We start from the raw sequence: 20,421 nt of genomic DNA on the forward strand, positions 1-20,421 counted from the left end.
CATTTTTGTCCCTGCAATTGTTTTAGACAGGAACAATTTTGGGTCAGAAATTTTGGGTGTGGGTTGGTATCCAAGTCATTCCACATGAAACTCCTTCTATCTACTGGAGGTGGGCTGTTCGAGTTCTCTTTTCCCACTGTTGGCTTTTGTCACCCCCCCATTGGGTCCTGAGAGTCTCTCACCTCCCATGACTCTGGTATTTTTTAGAGAGTTCCCCTGCCTTTCACCCCCAGAGGCTATATATTTCCATTTATTCCCCTGTCCCTCTCCCTCTGGTATTCTCAACTGACCCCGACCCCATGCCCAATCCTGTTCTCATTTTCTTTTGGTCTCATTTTCCACTCCTCTTGAGTGTGTTTGCTTCTTTTTGTTCTAGACCTTTCAGGTGTGTTAAGTTGCTTGTATGGGTTCTATCCAATTTCTTGATGAAGGCACATAGCACTATGTGTTTCCTATTAGCACTGCTTTCATTGTGACCCATAAGTTTGGGTGTACTGTGGCATTATTTTCATTGAATTCTATAAAGTCTTTGTATCCTTTATGTATTCTCTGACAAATTTATCATTGAGTAGCTTTTATCAGTTTCTATGAGTATGTGAGCTTTCTGTTGTTTTTGTTATTGAAGTCCAGCCTTAATCTATGGTTAGCTGATAGAATGCATAGGATTTTGATTATTTCAATTTTATTGTATATGTTGAGGCTTGTTTATTTATTTATTTATTTATTGTCTGACTATGATCAGTTTTGAAGAAGGTTCCATGAGGTGCTGAGAAGAAGGTATATTCTCTTGTTTTGGGATGAAATGTTCTGTAGATATCTGCTAAATCCATTTGGTTAAAAATGTCTGTTAGTTTCGCTCTGTTTTGGTTTAGTTTCTGTTTCAATGACCTGTCAGTTGGTGAGAGTTGGGTTTTGAACTCTCCCACTAGAAACGTGTAAGATTCAAAATGTGTTTTGAACTTTAATATAGTTTCTTTTATGAATGTGGGTGCTCTTGCATTTGGGGCATAAATGTTCAGAATTGAGACTTCCTCTTGGTGTTTTTTTCCTTGATAAATGTGAAGTGTCCTTCCCCATCTCATTTGATAACTTTAGGCTGAAAGTCTATTTTACTGTATATTAGAATGACTACTTCAGCTTTTTTCTTGAGACCATTTGCTTGGAAAAGTTTTTCCACCCCTTTACTATTAGATAGTGTCTGTCTTTGTTACAGAGGTGTGTTTCTTGCATGCAATAATAATAATAAAAAATGCTGGATCTTGTTTACCTAGCCAGACTGTTAGCCTGTGTCTTATTTATTGGGGACTTGAGTCCATTAATGTTCACAGATATTAAAGAGATGATTGCTGTTCCTGTTATTTTGGTTGCTGGAAGTGGTATGATGTGTGTGTGTGTGTGTGTGTGTGTGTGTGTGTGTGTGTGTGTGTGTGATTCTGTTCTTTTCGGGTTGTTTTGAGATGTTTAATTTCTTGTGATTTCTTAAGTCATAGTTAAACTCTTTGTGTTGTCATATTCCTGCCAATATCCTTTGTAGGGCTGGATTAGTAGAAGGATTTTTTTTTAAGTTTGGTTTATTGTGGAATATTTTGGTTTCTCCATCTTTGGTGATTGAGTTTTGCTAGGTATAGTAGCCTGGGTTGGCATTTGTGTTTTCATAAGGTATGGATGACATCTGTCCAGGATCTTCTAGCATTCAGGATCTTTGTTGTAAAGACTGGTTTAATTCCAATAGGTCTGCTTTTATATGTTACTTGAGGGAAGGTGAGGGAAATTTTCTTCTATGACTTATTTGAAGATGTTTTCTGGCCCTTTGAGCTGGGAATCTTCATCCTCTTCTATTCCTATTATTCCTTGGTTTGATCTTTTCATTGTACTCTGAAATTACTGAATATTTTGGGTTAGAAGCTTTTACACTTTGTGTGTTCTTTGATAGTGTCAGGATCTTCTACACTTGAGATTCTCTCTTCTATCTCTTGTATCCTGTTTGTGATGCCTGCATCTGTAGCTTCTGATATCATTCCTAAGTTGTCCATCTCCATGGTTGCCTCTGTTTATGCTTTCTTTATTGGTTCTATTTCCATTTTTACAAAGTTGACTATCTTGTTCAGTTCCTTCTGCTGCTTGATTATATTTTCCTGTATTTCTTCAAGATAATTATTTGTTTCCTCTTCAAAGCCTTCTACCTGTTTGAGTTTTCTTGTTTTACTTTAAGGGAGTTATTTATATCCTTCTTAAAGGGCTCTGTGATCTTCAAGAGATGGCGTTTTAGGTAAAAATCTTGCATTTTGGGTGTGTTAGGGTATCCAGGGCTTGCTGTGGTGGGAGAACAGGGTTCTGATAGTGCCAAATATCATTGTCTCTGTAGCTTATGTTCTGACCAGGGTGGAAGCAGACAGGAAGGGAGATGGAGCTCAGTGGGGGCAGGCAGAGTAGGGCTCTTAAAAGAATTTTTCTGTTTTTCCTCTGATTCTCCCTTGGAGAAACTAAATTTTTATTCTAAGTTGTTATCTATTGGAGATTGCACTGAGTTAGGGATGGGAGCATGTGTCTACTTCTCATTTCAGCTATAGAACATCACCATTTCAGACCCAAGAAAGTCCTGTGTATGCTGCCTTGGTGTCTTGCATCTATATTTGTGTCTATAATGCTGAATTTGAGAGCCTTATTTTCTTAGTGTTCTCTATCCTTTTTTTTTTTTTTCTCGTACATTTGTTTCACTTCCTCTTCCAGGTTACCTAGTGTCTTGTGAGGTATGGATTACTTTTTGTGGAGTGGGACTTAAGTCAAATCAGATATTGGTCACTTACTCCCAAAAGTTTTGTACTGCCATTGCACTAGCATATTTTGAGGACAGGACACCATTATAGGCAAAATGTTTCATATCTGGGTTTATGTTTATATTCTCTTTTGTTGTATGAGGAGTACATTCCTGTAGCTAAGAACATAGACTGTAGGGTGAAGGTGCTTTGTAGGTACCAGCTAGATATTTCCATGTACAATGAGTTGTGTAGGCATTGTTCCAAGCAATGTGGCCTTACTGTCAATTTGTGGAGAGCAACCTATAGACTTGCTAATAGCCTGAATTATTTGAGGATTCTTCAGAGACCCAGTTGACATTTGGTCAACAACTAAATTAGATGTAACCCAATCCTGGTGCTGAAAAATCCATTTGGTGGCAGAAGATTGTCAATTGGAGCTCTGTCTTTGCTATTGTTTGGTAATTGTATTTCGTGACTTTCATATAGGTATACACTTCAGGAAGGTCCTACTGTACCACATTTCTGCACTGAACCACACTACTGTACTACTTCCACACTGCCCCACAAATGGCCCTTAAGTTTAGCAATCTTTTTCTTGTTCTGAATTTTGAAACAATAACTCTCCTACAATTTAGTTTCGGATATCTCAGCACATTGTTACTTGTAATATATTTTTCTTTAATTCTAAAGGCGTTTGTTATATTTTATATTTATTTTATGTGAATATTTCTACTGCTTTATGATGGTAAGGCTTGAGAATATGGTTTTGTGAATACTATGCTAACACTTTACCACTGAGTTATATCCAAGCCCAATAATCAGGACTTTTAATATTATTTCTTTTAGGACAAACCATCTTCTTATTTTTGTGGAAAAAAAAGATCATGTTTCTTCATCATGTTTGAAAATCCATAACCCATAATCATTAGGAATTTTTTGAAGTAATTGGATGCTTGGGAACCCCGGTTCATCTTCTAAAGGACTCTCTATGATTTGGGTTTAAATACAAAAAACATTTTAAGAGTATTTTAAGCATCTAGAGAAAGTAGCCACAATACAGAGGACACATTATAGTAAATATAGAATTGTAATTTTAATCAAATCTTTTTCAGATTTATTTTAGATATGTCCACAAATAGGTTGAGATTTGATACATGTTTTGTAAAATGAAAAGGCATTCAAATAACGATGTCAAGTATTCTAAATAAGTATATAACCCTCTCTAAGATTCAGTTCACCCATAAATTGGGGACATTACCCTTAAAAATGAATGAAATAACAGAACCAACAAAAATTAATATCACATCCAGTATGGGAGACAAAGTGCTACAAAAATTATCATGTTGAATTTTCTTAATTGTTCCATCTCCTTGTTTATGTATTCAGTATATTCAAAGGGCACTGAATTTGGCTGCAGTGCTGACAGATACATTAAATACAGTATAAGTAGTGGAAAGTAAAATGTACTTAAGAGCTCTGAACCTATGCCAGAGAACAAAGGAAACTAAGTAGAGACAAGTGAAGAGGTAGAATAAATTCTGTAAGGAAAATATGTGAAAACGGGATGAAGTATTTTAACTCCAGTCTTACTTGTAAATGTACTTGCATTTGTACAGATTTTACTGGAGGATGTAAAATTGCAAGTTTCTATAACTCTGATGCATGGGCATACACACACACACGTGTGTGTGTGTGTGATGTTTTAGTACACAGAAGAAAGAACACAAAGATTTGCATATAGTATCAGATCTCTACTCAAACTATACTCCTTAGCAATGCATTTCTTCTAATCATAATGAGGCATACTGTCTTCCCAATGCCAATATCAATCATTTACATTATTTTAAATGTTTTGAAGTTATTGACAGTTGTTGTCTCTTTTAATGTAGCTCAATAACTTCACAAAAACAATACACCTTATGGAATAGGCCTATTTGCTTTTCTCCGGTGAATTAAGGAAAAAGTTGCTTATCATTGCAAGAAAACTATCCCTTGCTTGTCAGTGTCGTGTATGAATGCGCTAAATAAAGAATGACATATCCAGGCTCCTTACGATGGCAGAGAAATTTCAATATGACCTTAATTGATTTGTCTATATTATGTAATGTTTTAAATCATGTAAGACAACAGCAAGTCACTTTTATCCCTCCTGTCTTTAAAAACAGATAGCAGATCATATAACAGCCCTTTCTTATAGCATACCTCTAGATTCCCTGTCCTACTTTGCATTTCTCATTGAATTTCTGAATGGTCACACAAAGCTTCTCACCTAACTACAATATCCAGGCTTTAGTTTTCTAAGAAATAACTTTATTTTGAATTCAGGGGTGAAAGAAGAGAACACTGAACCTGGATTTCTAATCCATTGATTGAGGGTAATACTGCCTTGAGTAAACATTGACATATGAGGCTGCTCCAATCACTGCTGGAATGGATTTGCTGCCAAATGCCCCCAGGCTGTGTAATTCTAAGCTTTTCTGGAGTGATTAAGAGTGTACTTTCTTGGAGACTCTGTAGTTGGCCACCTTTCTTCAAATTATGTGACTTACTCATTCTCATCTAAGAGCACTTAAATTCACAAGTCCTCATTTTCATGTACAGCTAGCATTAACTGTACTATGTGTGTTCATTGGAATATAGGGTGTCATGAAGATTGTGGAACAAATTAGAATATACTTAGGAAGCAAAGAATTCACACAGAGTAAGATCAATTGCTACCTCTCAGGAAAACTGTGACAGAAGGACAACATAGTTTATTACATTTTCATCTCACCTATTAGGAAAGTTTAAATATCTTGGTAATATTTGACTGGATAGGTCATTTCATTATAATTATGTTAAAATAATCACTTGTCTCAATGTGTTGGATTAAAAACCATTAAGAGGAAGTGACTTGCCAACTAATTCAGAAAGTTCCCTAATAATCAAGGACATAATATCTTTACTAGTGCTATACTTAGAGTTGTGGGATTTATGTTAAATGCCATAGTTTTAAAAATCTTTACAATCTTAGGGTGACAATTACATCTCTAATTCTAAAATTTAAAATTATAATGTTTCAAAACAGAAAGTCCCAAAGATGACTGACTATACTACCTGAAAATTAATTGCTATTTTTTGTTGTTTGGGTATTTTTTTGGGGGGGTCACCCTGAGATAATAAAATGTGTGATAAATTTCGTTACATAGTTTAATCTGTAATGGCAGTTAAGGGTTTTCTGTTTATTTTTGAGACTATGTTAAAAATTAAAATAAATTATATCATTACAATGCTTAAAATTGTAATGATGATCAAACTACTAAAAGCTATTAACAGAACTCTGGGGTGATAATTCAGAAGTGGAGAGACTTAGACCATGGTGTGTCATGTATTATGGAAAAGGTTTTTGTTGTTTTGTTGTTGTTGTTGATGATGATGATGATGTTATTTTGATTGTTAGTTCATGCTATGTAGAGACCTGGTAACACAATGGACTCTGGTCCTGCATTTTTAGTTCTCATCATTTAAAAGTCTCAGAACTATGGTGATATGCACAAGAAGATTCATGATATCTTCTCAGAAGATTCACATGAACAGAGTGAATCTTGTGCATGGACAAGTGAGTCTGGATTTTGTAGCACAAAGTTCAGCACACCACTGATTATTATAAGCTTTGGTACTCAACATCTCACAGGAAAATTAGTTTTAACCATATGTTTCTCTATAAAGTCAGACAACACACTCTTTCTCACAATGAAGATAAAGTCTCTACTGATAACGTTTATTTATAGGAAAGTTTGTAAGAAAATGCATAGATATGTGTGTGCATGAGGGAGAGAGAGAGATGGAGGAAGCAAAAGAGGCAAAGAATGAGAAGGAGGGAGAGAAGGAGGGTTTGGAGGAAATATTCTTCTAGCATTAATTACATAAATAGAATTCTGTCATATTAAATGAGGAAACTAAAAGCAGGAATGTTTCCCTGTTTAGTAGCTTTAGGTTTCTCACGTGTTTGCTCTCATTTTTATACTGTGTCAGGGGATGGTTTCTCTGTTTGTTTTAGTTAGAATGTTTTTCCGTTCTAATGGTGGAAAATAAATGCTTAAGTGCAAAACTAAAATCAAATCTATGCATGGGGCTGGAGAGCTGACTTAGTGGCTTAGTGTGCCTTTTCTTTTTCCACAGTTCATCTTATAGCATCCATTCCTGGGAATTCACAACTACCTGAATCTCCAGATCCAGGGAATGCATCTTCTTCTGGCCTCTCCTGGCATGTACACAGATGTGTGAGATACTCCTATAGATATATGCACATACAACATACGCAGACCAATTAAAAAATAAAGTGAAAAAACAAACAGCAAAGGATGGAAACATGTCCAATAAAATTTGAAATAATAAGGAAACAGAAAGAGGATTTCAGCTTAGACACAGAGGACAAAATGTTTGAAGAAAAATCTGAAACCCTGATACTATGAGTCCCTTTGGTGTTGATAAATTGGAAGGGAAAATTATGAAATATGGGAACAAGGCAGGACATGCAAAAGATGAGAGCACACGCATGGGTATCAGTTCTCAGAACTCACAAGAAACCCACAGACCTGGGTTCATCACATGCAAGTCAATATTTGAAGATGGGAGTCACCTGCCATTTAATAACCAGATCTGTGATGGTAACCATCCCACAGGGCAAATGATCATTACCTCAACAAAGAGATGCTCAGCTCATAAAACCACTGGAATCACCGCCAACCACCCCCAAATAACAGAGGACTTTTAAGTTATTACACCAATTTTTATGATTTGTTCTAAGGAAAAATGAGATTATATTCAGTGAAATGGCATTCTCTGAATTATGTTTTTGAAATTTCACTGTAGATATATGAGATATAGATGGCAAATAGCATACATTTTATTATTTTGGGAAATGAAGGAAAGCATTAACATTTGTGAACAGAAGACATCTTGTGTTTCTTCCTAGAAAATCAAACTCCCAATTTTCCCCATGGCAACCCAAGTTGAAAATGAATACTACTGAAAAGGAAAAAAAGAATATTTTTAATTATAAAGCAATATATTCTTCCCACTTTAATCATCTGTGAAATTTCCTCAACAAAATGACTATGAACACAGATGAAACTTTTCAATAGAGAGTCTCAAATTCTGTCTTTTTACAAACAACCACAGCAATAAATTGATACTTGGCTCTTACAAGGCCAACTATCCATTGATTATCAAATTTAAAGCCAATGTTAACACTAACATTTCCTTCACATAACTCATAGTAATTTAACCCCTCACACTCATTAACATCATGACAGTTACTAGCTGGCTTGCAGCATATATCTAAGAAGGTACTTTCATCACTGAATTCCTTTTCAGCTGATAGAAGGGACTGGCTTCTTTCACCATCTAGGTACCATGAACTATTGGAGAAAGGAGAAACTTTGAGGTCCAAAAAGTCTACCTCATTACACTGTCCCCATTGGTATCTGTTCCATTAATCTAAACCTTTATGTCAATTTCCATACATTATCAGACTAAAATATCTCTAACATAGTTATCACTACACACACACACACACACACACACACACACACACACACACACACGACACTTGCAATACATTTATCTTTGCATTCAGAAATGCCAGAAGTGACTAAAAAAATTTCAGCCAAATGCATGCTATATATCAACCATATGATTTGCTAAAGAAACACATTATGTCACAATTGCAAAAAGCATGTGGCATAAAATCATACTTTATAACAAAAAAAGAATGGCGTGCATCACTTAGTCTACACACTGAAACCACAAATGAATAACATCCCCTTAATGGTTTCCAATAGAGCCATGTTATCCATTCAAAGTAGCCTCCAAAGATAATGTAACATTTTTATTAATTTAAGAAGAGGGCAATCAAATATAGGGGTTCCTGGATGCCATATAATTCAAGTATCAACAAGTAAAATGGAACCACAATTCTTATTCATGTGAGTAAATGGATTAGTGTTGCCCACTTTCAGAATGAGCATGTTTGTCATAAATGACAAGAAAAATAACACAGACTCAGAGTTTGTTGATAATTTTTCTTCCTCTCAACATGCTATAAATCCAGAGTGAATTAAGAACACTTATTCCATTTAGAATAAAAGCAACACAATTATAGGTTGCCAGGATAAAATCTTGGGTAAGCCAATTTTCTATTTTAACTAAGATTTTATGAATGTTTCTCAAGTTAAAAGATTGAGAGAATTGGTTCAATAGATAGTGAAAATAAACTACCATGCTTTTCGATCCATTCTTTCCATATGAATTAAGCTTTTTCTCCTAAATCTCTGCTATATTTAGTCTGACAAGTTAGTGCACATCATATAAACCTGGATATTAAGTTGCTAAGACACATGTATAATTGATCTACAGGGCAAGATGAGCATTATTTCTTCACTGTACAGTGTAGAATCTATACCAAGTGAGCTGCATTGGAACTGGAAAAGATTTAATCTTTCAAAACAAAGCAAAACAATCATAAATCCTCTTCTTTTGGGGGAATTATTTTTATATTATGAACTTTGTGTTATATTATTTATTAGACAAGGAATGGAAAGGCAGGATCACAAATATTTACAATGTATTATCTAGATACAAATAAGTATTGATTTGTGATATCCAGGGAGCTTTAAAACCAGAAAAATTTTAAAGAAGAACATATGCCTTTTTAGCTAGTTTAACATGGATAAAAAATTTGGGCCTATTAATAAATATCAATTCAGCAGAAAATAATTTTCAAAGGCATGTTGAACAGCTCTAAATACTGTTTCCATAATTCCCTTTTATTTATTTGTTTCAAGAATCAAAGCAAATAAATTTGTGGGTTTCTTGTTAGAAGTCTAGATTTTGTATCTGTATTATATTTTAGTGTATTATGTTTTTCTTAAGGATTTATTAAAGTGATAATACATAAGAAAAACTGATACAAATATTGTTATACAATAATTCACATTAAATAAGATAGCTTATATGACAGAAAGACATATGCTTACCATGAATATATTGTTATGAAAAAAGTCAAATTATGTGTTGAATTTGCAAAAAAAAAATTTATTTTAAGGCTGTTCACTAAATTACATTTTAGCCTAACATAATTCAGAATTATATATTTATATCTTTATTATTCTAGTATTTGCTAATAATAATTGCTAGCATTTGCATGCTTGGTATAATTGTTGTAATAAACTTTGGGAATACCATGTGTTACCAAGGAAATAGGGGTCTATTTGTTTAGATTTCTGTTCAGTTAAATTTTATAACAGATTCAAAGAAAGTTCAAGGACACTTTTAAGAGAATAACAACCAGACAAGCAAATTATAAATCTTTGCAGGTGCATAGGATAGGGAGAGACAAAGAAAGAGAGGACACTATGCCTTTTGTAGACAGTCCTGTGGTTGAATGGTATGTGTGTTGTGAGCATGCAGAGTCAGAACTAATAGTCTAGGAGAGTGTATGGAAGCTTAGGCCATTATCCAAAACAAAAGAAAAATAAGACAAAAAAAAAACTGCCAAAAACAAAGCAAAATGAAACAACATTTTAAAATTGTCCTACTGAGTTAGTATTCTGTTGGCTATCTACTCCTGGGCCTGGGCAAACACTGAAATATTCTTGATTTATTCAGGGAAATTCCAGTGGGGAAAACTTGCTTTCCCTTTGCCAGTAGATAGCTTCTTAGTTAGGTTGGCACTGTGTGTCCAAGTAGTTCTTTTCAGTGCTGGGACAATTTCTGACTTGAGCATTTGCAGGCCCTTTACATTTTGTGTGTCTCTGTGGATTCACACATACTTCAGTACTGCTGCGTTTGACAGGTTCCTTGGCTTGATCCATGACCTCTGGCACTTACGATCACTCTACTTCCTCATCTACATGGTCTCTGAGCCTTGAGTGGAGGGGTTTGATGAAGACATCCCAATAAGGCTGAGTACTCTAAAATAGCCCACTTTTTTGACATTGTCTAGCTTTGGTTCTCTACTGTAATTCCCATCAAGTACAAGAAATATTCCTGGAGGTTATTATGTGAGACACTGATCTGTTGGTATTATGTCATTAGGAGGGTTTTCTTTTTCTCTCTCTTTCTCTGTCTCTTTCTCTGTCTCTTTCTTTCTCTCTTACTCTCTCCCTTTCTTTCTTTCTTTCTTTCTTTCTTTCTTTCTTTCTTTCTTTCTTTCTTTCTTTCTTTCTTTCTTTCTCTTTCTTCCTTTTCTCCTCCCCCTCCCCTTCCTCCCCCTCCTTAGCCTCCCCCTCCTCCTCCTCCACTTCCTCCTCCTCCTCCTCCTCCTCCTCCTCCTCCTCCTCCTCCTCCTCCTCCTCCTCCTCCTCCTCCTCCTCCTCCTCCTTCTTCTTCTTCTTCTTCTTCTTCTTCTTCTTCTTCTTCTTCTTCTTCTTCTTCTTCTTCTTCTTCTTCTCCCTTACATCCATTTGGCAGAAGGAAAATATTAGTTTTCCCCAAGACCAATGATTTATCTAGTCTTAGGTTGTTGTCATCTTTATCTATGCCTGGTTGAGGTTTGATTTCATATAATAGGCCTTTCATCTCATCAAAAGTGGTTGGTTATTCTATTATCATTTGTACTACTATTATACCCAAGTATATTGCTATTGTAGTAGCAGGGTTTGTAGCTGGGTGATACTGCTTAATAGCTTCCTCTTATAGCAGAATGTACACATGCTCCAGCATCATGAATGATAGTCTGTAGGAGGGAAGCTTCTTGTAAAACACTAGGTCATCCTCTCTGTGCTTGAGGACATGAGTAAATGTCCTTTAGCAATATGAACTTACCATTAGACTGTGGAGAGTAAGCACTGATTAACCACCTTGTGACCTGTTACCTGTGAAGATTATACAGATCATTGTCTCCTGGTAGTTGATTAAACCTGCCTCTGTAAATAACCACTGTTAATTGTACCATTAGATAGTACTTGAAATAAGTATTTTTAAAATAACTGCTTAGGTGCTTTTTTATTTTTAAATTTTGGAAAATAACATTGTGTTTGATTACCATTGAAGAACAATAAAGAACAAGCAGAATTGTATTTTCAGGAAATTATAAATTAAATTATATGGGCAGTTCTCACCTTATTGGTCCTTTTCACCGGGTTGCCTAAGACCATCAAAAACACAGATATTTGCATTACATACAATTCATAACAGTAGCAGAATTACAGATATGAAGGAGCAAGAAAAATAGTTTAATGGTTAGATATCAGCACAACATGAAGAGTTGCATTAAATGGTCACAGTGTTAGGAAGTGTGAGAACCAATGAGTCAGATAGAATATTTTCTCATAAATATCAATGGGAAAAGTGTAATGCTTGAGTATCATAATAAATAGGCAACTTTGACACACTATAGAAAAAGTAGAGCTATTGTAGTTGGATAGGAAGCATTGAGGATAAGTAGATTATGGTTTTGGTTGCTTCTGTTGTCTCACTGAAAGAGACAGCAAGGTCATGAAGTTCAAAGATTAAAGAAAAGAGGGTAAAAACTCAGGAAAAGCTCAAAGTCATTATTATTTAGGTAAGAATGTGAAAGTTTGATGAAACAACACAACTATGACTAGAATACCAGGTACTTTGCCTGGGGAGATGGCTCAGTGTCGAAAGGAGCTTGCTGCAAAGGCAGAGTTCAATTGCTGAAACTCACATGTTGGAAGGACCAACTTTCACAAATTGTCCTTAAGCATGAGTGTGCTGTGGTACCCATGAGTGAGCTTGACCACAGAAAAACCCACACAACTGCACACAAACAAACAGAAAAATAGATTTATAAATAAATGTAAAAAAGTACAATTAAAATAGAGAAGCTGCAAGAATATAAAATTTTTATGAGTCCATAACTGCATCTTAGTATAAATGTGGAAATTATCTCACATTTCATAAAGAATGCTTCAAAAAAAAAACCAGAACTCTTACAAAAATTAAAAAAATAAACAAAACAGAATATAGAGTATATCTTATAGCATCATCTATGTTGGGCTTCCTAGTTGCAGGAAGAAAGAAATAGATTTTCATTTAATCAAATAAGTGATTAAGCCAATCAGTTTAATGATGACAGAGACGATTTGGAATAACAAATATACATATAGTGGTGACTACAGTCTTGACTCTAGAACTTGAACTTAGGCTTTAGGGAGCCAGAAGGATTTCTGGACCTGATGTAAGTTAGAATATGTGATCTGAAGATATTTAGCTTTGGGTCAGATGGAAAGAATGCTGTGACCCATTAGAGCAAGTTATTATTACTGATATCGACAAAACTTAACTTGGACCCCTGGGACTTGTTGCGTCCAACTCGACCAGCAAGGAAAACACAACCACCGGTTCTTCTGGTTCTTCTGTGTGCCTAGGGGTACAAGCATTTTTTATCCAATCAAGCCACAACCATGCCTCAACCAATCACCACAGGTCACATCACCTCACCAGGCAGGCTTGCTCAGCCAATCAGGGATTAAGGGCGAGCCATCCACCGAATATGGGCTTGTTTACTGCCTGGCACAGATTTCGTCAGGCTGGCCAGGGAGTGCGGAATGGCTTCCCACAGGGACTAAAGAGGCAACTTAACTTAAAAGAGAAGTCTTCTGGAAAAGACAAAGGAAAAAAGATGATGACATATGAGCAGGGTCACGTGGCTATATTATTTAATAGAGAGGGATTTTGAAAACCCTATCAGTAAAACACTACAATGTTCAAAGTATGTGGTATGATGATGCAGGGCCAGGAAACAAGGAGAGTTTGAAGAATAGAGGAATGTAGAAACTGACAATGAACACTTTAGGTATAGTATGTGATTACAAAATTAAACACAAAAGAAAATCTACACCATTTGCTTATACAGTAATGAAAAGAATGTGGGAGAAGAAATATTAAGTGGTTGGAATTGCAGCAGAGGAAAAAGAGTTGTCAAAAGATTTCACAGGTATGGTACATACAAAAGCAGGATCATTCAAAGGTCTGTTTGGTGATAACATCCAATGTACTTCCAAAGAATAACCAGAGTAAAGGTTGCACGAGTTGATAAGTAGAAGAGGAAACTAAAAGACTTCACATAATCACTTGAGAACATGGTGGAGTGCTGGTTTGCACATCCTCATATGAAACCAGGAGGTGAGCCAGCAGACTTATTTTATCAGATAATTTATAGTATCCCTGAACTGAAAGACATGGTTCTGTCAAGTGATAATAAACACAAGAGACATGTGTTAGAGGCATGTTCCTGATCACTGCTATTTCCTCAGGCTTCTTGGATGAGATAACATCTGCTTTGGATTGATTTTTCAACTTGGCCATATCAACTAAACTTTCCATCACACACACACACACACACACACACACACACACACACACACACACACACACATTTCCAAAAGAATTGGCTGTTTTATCTTGCTTAACTCAGTAGAGTTTTAGAGTCTTTCCTGGATAAACATATCCTTTCACTTTGTTAATGTCTTAGAGTTTTACTGCTGTCAACAGACACCATGGCCATGGCAATTATTGTATGGGTAATATCTAGTTAGGGCTGGTTTACAGGTTCAGAAGTTCAGTACTCTATCGTCAATGCAGAAGGATGACTGTGTCTGTTGGCAGGGTACAGGAAGAGCGAAGAGTTCTACATCTTCATCCAGAGATAGACAGAACAAGATTATTTTCCTGGCAGCTAGCTTAAAGTCCATAACAACACACCTACTTCAACAAGGTCACCTCATCTCATAGTGGCCAAGCATACACAAATCAGCACAGTTATAATACTTTGAATTTTCTAAAAAGCTGCTCATTCAATCTATTCCTCAAAATTATTTTACCTTCAAAATAATTTCGAGTACAGGCATAACTGCTCATAATATAGATGCAGTATTAAAAAAATATTCATCTTTTTGTTCAAGTCTATGGACTCTTTTGGAGATGAAGCCTGATTTTTCAATGTGATTCATATCCTTTATCCCAGATATTCTGATAGATATATGAAAATTAGAGATTACATGGCAGTTTGGTTATGCATAATGATGCAAGTCAATATAAATGGTTTGCTATAATATCACACACGAGGACTAATTTTATTTTAGTTTTGGCAAGTCAACAAATTAAATTTCAGAACACACCCATACACTTTGTGCTGATGTTCATATTTTATTACACATATCTAGTGGCCCCTGTTGGATTTCTATAAAGTTATAATATTGTGACAAATATGGCAGCTAAATTTTTTGTTTACTCTGTTAACTAATATGAAGGATATGCAAATGGGTTCTTCTTTTAAGTTTGTTTTTTGGTTTACTTCTTTATTATCCTATGACAATGACTGTTTTGTTTACAAGTATATTTGGTACCTGCAGATGTCAGAATGAAGCCTCAGATCCCCAGGAACTGGAGTGAGAGACAGGTATGGGTAGCCATGTGTGTGCTTGGGATCAAACCTGGGCCTTCTGCAAGACCAACAACTGCTCTTACATTCCCAGCTTCTTGCTTTAAAGGAGAAATAATTTTAGTAGCGTGGATATCCCATAACCAGGTTTTCAGTTTGAAAATACATATTTTTTTTCTAAGAACAAAAAATAAAATTAAGAGTCAGGTTTATATTATGCTTATATAATTTGTCCTTCTTCATGTCTGCCTATATTTTCTAATGTCATCAGCCTATAGGCTATAATATTTTATTTCTTCTATATTTTACTGTTAATAATTGAAGTTTAAACACAGCTAAAATATGCAATTTTGAAAGTATCGCAAGAATCTCCTACTACTTTATACAATTAATGTACACTAATAAAAAGTAAAATACAGCAAAAAAGACAAGAAACAACAAGCCAACTTACTACTGATTTATGAATGCGATGAACATTTAAGTCAGTTGTAGATATTACTGCTAATTAATTCTGCTCTAAGTGGTATTTTTAAGTCTTTTGGCTCATTACAATGTTTTTGGATGAAATGTAGCCTTTTTTGTGAGCATTTCCTCAGGAGGAATAAAGAAATAATATAAATTTTTAGGAACTGTAATCCATGAAAGGAGTAATTTGTACATTTGGAGAATGTTGCCACTTTTCTGCACAGGAGGACCATCTGATATCATTTTGTGGCACATAGGTTAATCCATATTCTCTGCCCTCTGGATAGGAGGAATGGAGTGCTGCCCTTGGAAGCATTGCCTACTGACTTGGCAGGAGTGAAATCCACTTGGCCTGAGTTATGGAGTTATTCCAGCCCCGAAGACATGAAATCATTCAGGTTTCTACAAAGGAATAAGAATAGCAGTGCCCCAAAGCCCTCATTTCACACACCATCACTCAAAATATCTTCAACTTTTACAACCTATTTTAAACCACATTCATCAGCACTCTCAATATTGGATTCAGGGCATGCTTGGATGTTGCTGATGATGATGCTGTTGTTGCTATTTTGTTTTAATTACCATGATTGTTATGATAGCACAATTAACATTTTTATTAGTCTTTGTATTTAGTAAGCTTAAGGAAAGCTAGACTATGAGTTACTGGCAGGTATCCTTCATCTTATTACATTGAAATTTGTTCATTTTGCATACAGATTGAATGACCATCTGTCCCAATTTCTCATCTCCAAATATAAGTATTTGACATGAAATACATTTGAAAAATATAGGCTATTTCTTCTTATATATAAAGGCACACAATATTTGAAAATAAGGCATGCGAATTATGGCAACAAATGAAATCAAATATCCAATATGCACATGTATACATATATCTACAAATATACTTATCATTTTTAGGATATGCATTTATAGTGCTACTATCTATCTGATCTTTATCAAGGAATGAAGATACTAGAATGGAGAACATATGTTTGTTTGTTTAATACCAACACCTGCTTCATTAACCATCATCATAATTGCTACCTCCTGCTATACAAAACAGATGAGTAAAGCAATAATAAATCCATGTGGCTGCAGCTAGACTCCCATTATATCCATTCAATTGAGAAGTCAAGTTAGAACATCCACTGATGTTCATTCCTTTTTGGGTTATTGCAGAGCAGCATTGGCTCTGAACCTCCAGAGGATGCCTATAAGAAAATAAAGAATGGTTAAAGAATTAAATAAATAAGAAGCAAATTCCTAAACATCTTTGATTCTCTTTGATGTTCTTCACTGGATCATTGCATTTTTCTCATTTTAAATTTGTAAAGTGATATTATAAATGTGTGTGTGTGTGTGTGTGTGTGTGTGTGTGTGAGAGAGAGAGAGAGAGAGAGAGAGAATGCATGTGCATGTTTGTGTAACAGAGAGAGAGAAGGAGACAGAGAGAGAGGGGAGAGGAGACAGGCAGAGAGGGAGAGAATGAGAGAGAGAGAGAGAGAGAGAGAGAGAGAGAGAGAGAGAGAGAGAGGGAGAGGGAGAGAGAGAGAGAGAGAGAGAGAGAGAGAGAGAGAGAGAGAGAGAGAGAGAGAGAGAAAGCATGTGTGTGTAAGAGAGAGTTAGAAATCAGAAGTAGGGAGTGGTGGGGAAAGAGAGGAAGGAAGAGACAAAGAAAGAGAGGAGAGGCAGAAAAAGAGAGGAGAGACAGAGAAGACAAAGATGGGGAGGAGAGGAAAGATACAGCATTGTATAGTTGAGAAGATAACTGATCAAATTCAGCTTTTTTTCTTTTTTCCCCCCCATGTTTCCCAGGAATCAAACTCAGGGTGTCTGTCAGGATTGGCTGCAATCCTCTTTGTCATCAGAGTGCCATCACTCACCAACACTGCAGTTCTGGTTTGTGTTTGTTTGGTTTTTCAAGAGAGGGATTTTCTTTGGTACCTGGGCTGCCTTGGCATTTACTCTGCATAGCCAGCTGCCTCAAACTTAGAGAGGTCCTCCTCCCTCTGAGTCCTGGGATTGACCGCACGTGCCACTACTGCCTCAGTCTGATATTAATGCTAACTATTAGGATACAGTCATCATCTGTAGGTAGGCTAATCTGTTTCTAACAAGAAGAAAGAGTGGTAGGACCAATAACATAGATATAGAAATGCTTAAAGAATAGGAATTTGATGTACTTTAGAAACATAAAACTTAGTTCAACATGGGAAAAATTGGATTTTCTCTATTAATATTCCAAGTACCAGGAAGCATATTTACATTATAAAGATATAATTTTATACTCAATATTTGATATTTATACATTTGATTAAAACATAAAACATGAGTGACATTTTTTCTAGAAGTTTCTAATCTACAGTATAAACAAATGTTTGATTCCTTATTATGTCTCCTAAAATAAAATAAGCCGTATGTTATATCTCTAATACATAAAAGCTTTGACCAAATTAATTTAAACTATTCCAATTTAATCTTTCTAAACAAAAGCTTAATAGTAACTTTAGATAAACCTGTATTTTACCTCACTAAACTCACCACTAATGAAACACCTATCCTCTACATTTCCACAACTCACTAAATATATTCACATCTTTAAGTATTGCACACTGCTGCAGTCAGTCCCTTAACAATATTCTAATTAGTTTTTGTTTTTTTCAGATTGTTTATACAATCAGTCGGTATCCTAAATGAAACCAAAAGATTGAATTAAAAAATAACCACACTTGTACATTAGGCACAATGTAAAATTTATCACATAGCCATATGGTTTACTGGCAATTCTCACTATAGAAAATAAGTTAAGACAGAATCATATTATGGTGTTCAATTTAGATCAGTTTGTATCAGATTTAGATGGAGATACACACTTTCTATCACATATGGCTATAAGTTAAAATAAAAAATAAAAAATAGAGAAAAAGAGAGAGAAAAAAGCAAGTCTGTACTGAGATTTTTCCAGTTCCAAAATTCAGTTTGTAGAAACATCATAAAATAGTGTTAAATATTCATATTTATTCTTTAGAATGTTAATGTAGAAAACAGTATTTATTTCATAATTTCTCTTTTGGTCTTGTGTATGCGCATGGTATGTTTGTCTGTGTGTGCTGCATGTGAACAAATAGGCATATGTGTAATGAAGAAGGATGTATTTCATTTTGTAAAATTCCTGAGACTAACGTTTTTACACTATGCCAGTGATGATTTGAGTTTTGAAAAGTTTTATTCTTTAATCATACTTTTACTGAGAGTAATAGCAATTATGGGGGTACCTACACAAATTAATACTGATAATGCTCCCATATATGTCTTCAGTAAAATGAAGTAGTTCTTTGCCTATTATAATATAAAGATTATTATTGTTATAATATTATTATTACATATTATTGTTATATTGTAATCTTTACATAATAAAATAAATATTATTATTACATGATACTACAGGAAAAGAATTTGTGTAAATATCTAATCACACTTAAAAAAAAAACATTCAGAACACAAAAGGTAGAGTGAAGACACACCCCTAGGGAAAGACTAAGTAGCAGCTTATCAACATTAAATTTTCTTTGTTTTTTCGATTTTTTATAAGATATTTTCTTCATTTACATTTCAAATGCTATCCTATACCCTCCCCTGCCCTGCTCCCCTACCCACCCACTCTCACTTCTTGAGTAAGATAACCCAATCACAAAAGTATTCACTTGCTATGCACTCACTGATAAGAGGATATTAGCCCAGAAACTTAGAATACCCAAGATACAATTTGCAAAACATAATAAAATCAAGAAGGAAGACCAACACGTGGATAGTTCATTCCTCTTTAGAATAGCGAACAAAATACCCATGGAAGGAGTTACAGAGACAAAGATTGGAGCTGAGACAAAAGGATGGACCATCCAGAGACTGCCCCACCTGGGGATCCATCCCATAATCAGCCTCCAAACGTAGACACTATTGCATATACCAGCAAGATTTTGTTGACAGGACCCAGATATAGCTGTCTCTTATGAGGCTATGCAGTGCCTGGCAAACACAGAAGTGGATGCTCACAGTCAGCTATTGGATGGAACACAGGGCCCCCAATGGAGGAGCTAGAAAAGTACCCAAGAAGCTGAAGGGGACTGCAACCCTATAGATGGAACAATAATATGAACTAATCAGTACCCCTAGAACTCGGGTCTCTAGCTGCATATGTAGCAGAAGATGGCCTAGTCGGCCATCATTGGTAAGAGAGGCCTCTTGGTATTGCAAACTTTAAATTTTCTTAATGTTAATGAAAAAGGAACAAGTGCAGTGAAGACCCTGGTTTGTCGAAAAAACTTTTAAATTAATTCAGCCATATAATATAAGAATATGCTACCAGCACAGCAAACAATTACAATAGTTGTGTGTTGGGGACATGGTTTTGCTTATGTTTCTGTAGAGAATAAAAGATATGGATACTGTCAAAAACTTAAAATATTAGAATTGAGCAGAAAATGTCTCCCAAAAACCTTCACCCTAGATTGGAAAGTTGTTTAGGTTATTAATAATATCACTTAAAAACAGAACAATTAATGGCTTAAAACAGAAAGGGGGAAATGTAGTGAGAATTTTGGTTTCAAGCAAACTTCAGTTACATTATGTGAATATGTTTTAGTTTTAATCCCAAGTGTGGGCTATAAGCCTGCTTCAGACTGTCCACAGCAGCTAACTGTGATTTGTTTCCTGACTGGCAGGGATATGATGCTGCTAGCTGGAGATAGTTTACCTTTGGAATTCTGGGAACTCTTTCTTGGGAATGTATAAAAAGGTCAGAGC

The sequence above is a fragment of the Mus musculus genome, chromosome 17, assembly GCF_000001635.26.
Source record: "Mus musculus strain C57BL/6J chromosome 17, GRCm38.p6 C57BL/6J".
In the NCBI taxonomy this organism is placed as follows: domain Eukaryota; kingdom Metazoa; phylum Chordata; class Mammalia; order Rodentia; family Muridae; genus Mus; species Mus musculus.